Here is an 8,572-nt window from a genome sequence, read left to right as displayed (position 1 = left end):
CCCCCCCACACACATACACAAACACACAAACCATACTATGCTCTAAACCACCACGGATGACTGGGATTGGATCCAGATGTATCTGTTCCATACCTGGTGTGCCAGCAGATAGGTGTCTCATCACATAGCTAGGGACTGGTCCCTCCCAGACAGGGACAGCGTCAGCCCCTCTGCTGACAGAGGCCATGACCAATGACATGTCTCACAACTCATAAACCAACCTGTTCATATGTCCCACATGCTGTATTCCAGAGGTCACACTTTAGCCATGGTTTGACAGAAATCCTCATGACCTGTAAAGCAAAGAATTTGCTTGAGGTTCAGGCCCCTGCCTCAGCTCAAACCCAGCACATAGGGCCTTTGAACCTAATTTGGCAAAGTAAAGAAAAGGGACCTTCACCCACTTCTCTGTAGAACAGCTTCTCCCCTCTCCCTACCTCTTTCTTAAAAGCTTTAAAAGAAGAGGCCTCTGCCTTTGAGGGCTGAAATGCTGCTTCAGACCTGACCATGCCATTGGCTCTAACAAACCTTTAGCTGGAACCAATTGTCCAGTACTGGAACCAGAGGGTGTCAATGAGGTTGTCCTGTAAGGCTGCCCATTACCTGCTGCTGCTGCCTCTGCATCTAACACTAGTCCTCCCTCTTCCCCTGGTGAGTCCCTGGGTCTTCTAGGATCTCCTGTCTGTCTATACCGGAAATCTCAGTAAGTCCCAGGTTTCATGGGGCTTAGACTGTCCCTTCATCATGAACTGCTGAGTACAGATATACCCATTCTAATCTCTCCTCACTACTGGTGGTCTGGCAAGACTTGAGGAAGGGAACCTGAGTACCACAAGGATGCTTGTTTCGTTTGTTACCTTTCCTCTAGACCTGCGATTCTGAACATGTGGGTTGGGACCCCTTTAAGGTTATGTATCAAGTGTCTTACATATCAGATCTTTTCATTATGATTCATAACCATATCAAAATGCTGAAGTAACAATGAAATGATTTTAAGGTTGTGGGTCACTACAACATGAGGAACTGGTTTAAGAGGTCACAGCATTAGGAGGATTGGGAGTCACTGGTGTACACCATCGTGACCAGGGTTCAGGATGGCATTGCTCAGTTTGATGTGTCTAAGGACTGGCCTCACCTTCTTTCTGCATGATGTCCACATGAACTCTACACACTTCATCCTGAACTTTCCTTTAGCAGTTCCTCAAATCCCGGTTTCCTTTAGCAATACAGACCACAATGCAAGGGGCCCAGGAAAACAGCTCCTTTGATTTAAAAATTCCTAGATTATGTCACAGCATGAATGCAGGTGACCGGAGACTCCCTACAGCTGAGCCTCATTCCTCTTCTGTAACTGCCAAATTTAAAAGGACACATCCACTCTCAGGGCTCATTTTTTTTTTCGTTTCTGTAAGAATTTTCCCACTGAGCTTCTGTCCATAGCAACTGCTTTTACTGAAACTCTCAGAACAAATTTAATCTGATCCCCTCTTTCATTCCAGGCCTTGAGTTATTCCCACCATAAGAGAGCATTACAGAGTGTGAGTGCCTGGGAATAAGCAGATACATGCTGGTATGCATGAATATGTGCACGCACATGTGCCTGTGTGAGTGTGTTTGTGTGAGTGTGTGTGTGCTTGTGTGGTGTGTGTTTGTGTGCCTGCGTTTCTGTCGATGCACAGAATTGGCTTATAGCCTCACCATATATGCTTCTAGGCCTGGCTGTAGGGTTTTTCCCACTCTGAGGCCCTAGCAGAACATTCCTGCATATTCAGATTCTAACTTAATTAAATCCTATCTGGTTTCTTTGTAGTTTTATAGTGAATAAACCTTTGTGCTCACTCCTGGTAACTCACCCCCACAATCCCACTCAACAGTTTTGCTTTTATTGTGTCAAGTTATTCGTAACCCAGTATTGTAGGAAAAGGCATAAGTTCATTAGTGTTTAATGTCAAAGAAAGACACAAAAAACACAGACACCTGGTTTATTATGGGTTAGAATAAGCCAGAATCGTGGATGTTGGAAACATAGTCCTGTGACTAGGTATATATTCAGAAGTGGCAGCGTTTAAATTATCCATCCAATCTGGCAAAGGACACAGCGTCGTCTGCAGAAAGTTGAAAGGTTCATGAATGTGGAAATTCTCCCTTATCTAAATTTAGTTTTGAGGTTCCTTGGAATGGGAGGAGCTCAGAATCCTGGACTTATCACCCACTGCTTAAAATTAAGGAACATTCATAAGCAAATACTGCTTACAGTATGTTGTGTGTACACACAACAACAACAAAAAAATAAAAAATAAATAAATAAATTCCAGGATCTGAAAGTAGCCCTCCAGCAAGCCACTTAAGTCAATTCTAAAGAGTGACGGTTTGAAAATGTCCCCAGAAGAATATAATTATTTTTTCTACACTTGTGAATATGTACAAGTAGGTGTTGGTCTGTAGGTCCCAGAGAGGGTGCCAAGTTTACTTCTTTTCAAGGACAATGGAGTGTTGAGGACGCTTCTGGCTAGCCTCTTGGCCAGCACCTCACCAAGCACACAGTCCTTGTGTTTGTGAGACACATTAGCATTCAGCAGTGTCTGGGGTCCATAGCTCTGGCAAAGCCCCCTGGTTAACCACTGATGTCTCTCCTCCTTGCCTTTGCTCTCATCCAGCTGAGTAAAGCTTGCCTCTCGGTGCCACGTTTCCTTCCCCAGCCTGCTGCGATCCAGGGGAAGATGGGACTCCGTGCAGACAGGCTGCCTTTCTCCAGGTTCCTGATCAGTCTCACTGATCCACAAATCCCTCATGGGCCACACATCCCAGAACTTTCCCAGCATGCCTTTCTCAAAGCTCTCTATTCTGTTTCTGTCCTGGCTTGGTCACATGTCCTCCCTGAGCCCATTTCACTTGCCCTGCACACCCCCGTAGCTTCCCTCCTGCAGTACTGCTGCATCTCTGGCTTGAGTCAGATCCCAGAGGTGTGCTTAAAATATTAGTTGGAATTGTCCAGTCGTCCCACTGAAATAGCACCGGAAGGCGACAGTCCCCTAAAGTCTTAGTGTGCAAGATGAAGTGTCCCTTCCTGCTGCTTTGTCACCTTTACCCCCATCACTGTTATCCCAACAGGTTACTCCATGCACTCAGATTCAGTTACACGTGATGAGAATGTATACCTCTGGGTCACGTTTTCTCTGTCAAGCTTATGATGTCCTATGGTGTATAAAGTATTTCTATCATCTGCCACTGCCCCTGTTTTGTTGGTTCTGGGTGTATGACCATGGATCTTTGGGTACATATGTGTGCACGTGGAGGCCAGAGGACACACTCAGGTGTCCTTCCTTAGGTACAGAATGCCTTCTCTTTGAGACAGAGATTCTGACTGGACTGGAACTCAGGAACTAGACTAGGCAGGACGGCCAGGATGCTCCTGGGATCTGCCTCTCTCTCTCCCTCCCCGGTGCTGGGATCAAAAGGGTATGCCACCATACTTGGCCTTTTCCATGTGGCTTATGGGTTTGGACTCAGGTCCACAGTCGTACTAACAAGTGTGTCACACACTAAGCCACTCACCACCCCTGTCTGTTGGTTTGCGTTTTGTTTTGCTTTGTGGTTTCTGGTTTCAATATTCTACTCCACTTCTAAATTCAAAAATGTAGTTTTAATGCTCTTAATGGGTTAGTTTGGGGTTTCAGATCTTTAATGCACCTTGGATCTGGATGTAAAGAAACAAGTTAACTTGAAAGCATGGTCCCCTCATTGATAGAAGCCACCAGTCGTGAGTGTGCAGTCCCTCTAGGGCTGAGTGGCTGGAGACGGCTGTCTAGCTTTCTCAGCTCAGACACACTTGGTAATATCGTGATTGGTTTGATATTTTGCTGTGACTCCAGTGATCTATTAGCGAATGCTCATACCTCTTCTGCCCCGTTTCCTGAGATTCAGAATCGGCTCGCTCAGGGCATTAGAATTCCTTCTTCATCCTTCATACCATTGCTTTGAGCTCCAGGATGATTCTCAGTAAACTGACCCCGGAGACAGAGGTGGGACTTTCTCCCATGCTAGAGTTGTCTAGGAGGGGCAGCCCAAGACCTCTCTGGCTCTGACACTGTCATGGATATCAGGGGAACAAACTCAGGTCATTAGAATGGTTTGCACATTAAACTTTTCCATGGCCCTGTCAAGTAAATTGGCCCTTTAGCCTCTTGCTGGAGATGCACTGTGAGTGGACATTTGAGCTTCTCTCCTTTCCTTGTCAAGTGACCCCTACATGGCCAGCATGCACACTTCTTTAGCAAATCTGGACCTGACTGGCTTATGAAATGGTTCTGTCTGCCATCCCTTTAAGCGTATTTCTTCATACACTCAGGAATTAGGGTTTTCAAACAATTCTTGTTTCCTGCTTCTCTCCCTCTCTGCCACCCTGACCCTGCCACTTTTCTCTGAGGCCCTCCTGTCTCTATACTTCATCTTCAAAGACTATTAAGCCTAACTTGGTTTGTTTTCAGTCAGGTTCTCACAGTGTTGCCCAGGCTAGCCCCAAATTCCTAGTCTGGAATAATCTCACCTCACCCTCAGTAGCAGCTTGAATGGAACGCCCACTCAGGCCCTGACTCAATCTTTCTGCTCAATGCTGACTCCTAGTTCTATTCCACACCAGCACTTGGGTTTAATAGCATTTTTCTGCCCTCATAAAGCTGGGCGGGCCTTAGCCAGTTTTCAGTTCTCCTATTACCCCGCCCCCTCCCCGACTCATAGCCACCTCCCACCTTAGTCCTCTGAGGATTTGCCTGGCTCTTGCTTCTGCCTGTGCTAACTCACTGTTGATTCACTTAGGGGCAAATCTTGCCTACTTAACTGCAAAAGCACGCTGCTTTTTCCATTCCCACATGCCATGCTTCCTTGCTTTAGATCTGTCTTTCCTGAAAAAAAAATGTTCCAATAAGTTCTTTCCAGGAAATATCTGAAAATTTATTCTCTGACTTCATGTAACCAAACTCTTTGACCTTTGAACAGCAAGAAAGACTTGGTCTTTTTCATTTATTTTGCATATTATTGTTTATGTAGGACAAAGCATGCATGTCCCACAGCACGGGTGGCGGTCAGCGGTTTCATTCTCCCTACTGTGGAATCCGGGACTTGAACTCGCTTCTTTCAGACTTGTGCAAATAATTTTACCTGCTGAACCATCTCCCAGCCTCCTTGCTGTGTGTTTAGAAACTAGACTCTCTTCTCAGAAATTATCTGTCAAGATGTCCCATTGGAGGCAGCCTGCTGTGCAATTCCTTCTGGAAGCTCTGAGATTACCCTTCTGTCCTTGAAAGACTGAATGTTCACATTGGAGCACAAGGGAGTGTGATGTTCCCTGGGGGACCTTTGGAGTTTGAACTTGATCTCTGCCACTTACTCAACTGCACCTTCCTGAATCGAGTTTTCCCCTCTTGTTTCTTGATTAGCAGAGAGCCGTCTTCTTGAAACCCAGAGGACTTTTCCAGCTGCATTTTAATTGCATATAGAAGCTCTCATGAGCAACGTGTAACCCCAGAGATGTTCCGTTTTCCCCTAGAGACTCCTAACTTCCCCTAGAGTTTCACAAAGAGCCTCACAGGAGCAGACCTTAGGCTGGGGTGGGTGCCTCTGAGGGACAGAAGGAAGCTAGATTCTCCTCCTATTACACCTTCCTTACATGGGGCTTCCATCCTTTCCTTAGAATCCTAATGGCTACTGGAGTTCCAACTGTCATGTCTGAGATCTAGGAAGAAAAGACAAACGTGAAAACGAACAGACTTCTTCCCATGTGAGCCCATGCCTTTTAAGTAATCTGTGGGAAAGATATAAACAGGGCTTCCCGTCATGACTCCTTGGACAGGATTTAGTCATGTGACCATGCCTAGTGGCAGGAGAGAGGAAGAAGTATTATTACCTTGTATTCTTGTGAAAAATCAGCCCATAGGCAGGGAACAGCCAGGCAGCTGGCACTGCTGGCCATGGGGATCCCTGATCCTGTGCCCTCGGTTTGGTCTGCTTTCTAGTGCTTCCATGGTGTTCTGGAGAGTGTCCCCTGCCTTAGCCTTGGCCCCATCTTTGCACATCCACCTCAGTCCGGTGCTTGTCTGTGATGTCCATTCTGTGACTTCACAGCTCACTGCACTGATTTCTAAAATCCTGAGTCTCCTATCTTAGGAATTCTTGCCTTTTTTTTTCAACAGCAGTCTGTGTTTAAATAGTTCTAGGCTCTGCAGTTACCAAGGGGTGCTCAGAGATTCGACTTTTCCTGTCCCTGGACTCTGTCTGCTTCATAAAACATGGCAGAGCAGTCTGAGTTGGGCAGACATAGCACACCTCTGCTGCCAATGATCAGGAAACACAGCCTCTCAGGGAAGCATGGTGAGGGAGGGCGGGTCCTCAGTCAACCCACCTGGGCTCAGTCCCAGCCTGCCTCAGGCAGCTGTGGCACTGTGGCTCATCACTCCACATCCCTACACCGTTTCCTGTATGCAAGGATTCGAACAGCTGCCTTGACCAAGAAGCACTGATTTCCGAGAAGCACTCTGCACACTTCCTGGTGATGGTGGGCTTTACACCTCAGTCGGCGGCTAACACGAATTCTCTGTGCGTGTTTAAATTTATGACACAATTCTGTTATCTTTTACAGTAGATGATAGCTTGTTCTCCATGATTTCAATTGTTAGGGACTGAATTCTCATGTACCCCACAACTCATAATTTCAAACTTCATCCACGGGGGAAGGAACGGGAGACCAGTGTCCTTACATTAGACATCCCAGGAGGCTCCCTTGCTGCCCCACTACGGAAATGTCTGTGAGGAAGAGGCCTCATCTGACCTCAGACTTGCGTGTTCCTTGACTTTGGCCTTGCGACTTCCTAGAAATTCAAGAAATAAAAGTCTGTGGTTTTTATGAACTATCAGTGGTGTTTTGTGACAGCAGTCGTCCCAGATGGGGACACTGGTCATTGGTACATCCCGTTTTTCCCCTTGCTCGGTGACTCTGTTGTCTTTATGAAAGGCAGGCAGTTGGCTGCAAAACCCTGTCATCCCTCTGTCACAGAATCCTTTGATTACTTTTAAGCATGCACAGCTCAGGGGCACCTGCACCAAAGCTTTGACAGGATTGAGCTTGTAAGTTTTTAGCTGACCTTATTATGGAAGGGTGAGACAGAAATCTGGGTTTGTGAGTGTTGTCATTCATCATCTGAGCATTTCAAATGCAGAATTCCATCACTTCATGCTGCTGACTGGTTCCTTCTCTGTTCATATTGAACATGATGGGACCATGTGATGCTGTGATTCCTTCCTTCTCTGTTCATATTGAACATTGTGGGACCACGTGATGCTGTGATTGGTTCCTTCTCTGTTCATATTGAACATGATGGGGGTAAAATAACACTTGCTCCAATCAAGGTGTCCAGTGACTAGACAGGTAGATGGCTGACAGGTAGGAGATAGGTAAACAGAGATAGATAGATAGACAGACAGATAGATAGATAGATGATTGATGATTGATAGATAGATGATAGATAGATAGATGATTGATGATTGATAGATAGATGATGGATAGATCTTAGATAGACGATTGATAGACAAATGACTGATAGGTGAATAGACAGACATAGAGAAATAATACAGACAGACACATGGACAATCCTAGGATGGATAAGCAGATGTGCACACACATAGAGTAGTCTGTAGATATGAAGGTAGACGGATGGATTATAGACAGATGGACAGTCGGGTGTGTGCTGTGAGCATCTTGACTCTAGTTTCAAATGCCTGTAGGAGAGGACACAACAGCAATGGCTCTGCTCCTCTGGTACTTCCCTAGTGAACTCAACGAAAACAAGGAAATCCCCAGGCTTCAGAGAAAGGGGAACTGGGAAGCAGAGGGGCCTGTGGGAGACATGAAGGTAAACTAAGCAGAGGTGGGGAGAGCACCAGGCTCTGCCTGTACTCCAGAACAACGTTTGGTGTGTGTGTGCAGAGACAGAAACCAGAGAGCAATCACACCTAGGCGTGCCCCGCCCCCACCACCATGTCCATCAATGGTGTGGGTGGAGCCTGGTGCAAGTAAAACAGCAGCCTCACTCTCATCTCTGGGAAGCACAGTGTGGTCTGAGGAGGGACCTGCTGCCTTAGAGGTCATCAGTCCCACCTCTTCTATGTTCACACTTTAGCCCAATGAGGCTCAAGGGAAGGGAATAGTCACAGGGCGCCACACAGCAGGGCGTCTTCTCTGGGTTCTGGTCACATGGCATCAGCAGGGTCCTGGCAGCTCTCAGCCTTACACATCTTTTTGCAGCCCCAGAGGATGCAGTCGGGAAGTGAAGAATCACAAGCCCTGTAACATGAGTGTGGTCCAATCCTCAGCCGAGCAGCAATACAGAACCGCAGGACAATGAGGACACCACCCTGCCCATAGCTTCCTGTGCAGATGCCTAAAGTACCAAAATGGACCAGCAAGGGACACTTACCTGGGGGCTGCGCTACATGGCTCTGGTGGCTCTCTGCTGGACACACGGGGTGACAGAGGCAGAAGGTAATTCTGAAGACCCCTTCCCTTTTCATCCTCTCTTTT

At 46.7% G+C, this 8,572-nt stretch overlaps 1 long non-coding RNA gene across 1 annotated transcript in view; it reads left to right on the top strand.

Moving 5' to 3' along the window:
• Positions 1 to 8,528, top strand: part of LOC114636204 — a 9,522-nt gene extending 994 nt beyond the window's left edge. Inside the window, exon 3 of the long non-coding RNA XR_003713587.1 lies at positions 8,297 to 8,528. This is a non-coding gene — a long non-coding RNA (uncharacterized LOC114636204). The remainder of the gene's footprint in view (positions 1 to 8,296) is intronic.
• Positions 8,529 to 8,572: the final 44 nt, after the last annotated feature.

Source organism: Grammomys surdaster, unplaced genomic scaffold (genome assembly GCF_004785775.1).
Source record: "Grammomys surdaster isolate TR1022 unplaced genomic scaffold, NIH_TR_1.0 122941, whole genome shotgun sequence".
Lineage (NCBI taxonomy): Eukaryota > Metazoa > Chordata > Mammalia > Rodentia > Muridae > Grammomys > Grammomys surdaster.
The sequence above is the reverse complement of the archived record's forward strand: the minus strand, read 5'-3'. Positions and strand labels throughout refer to the sequence as shown.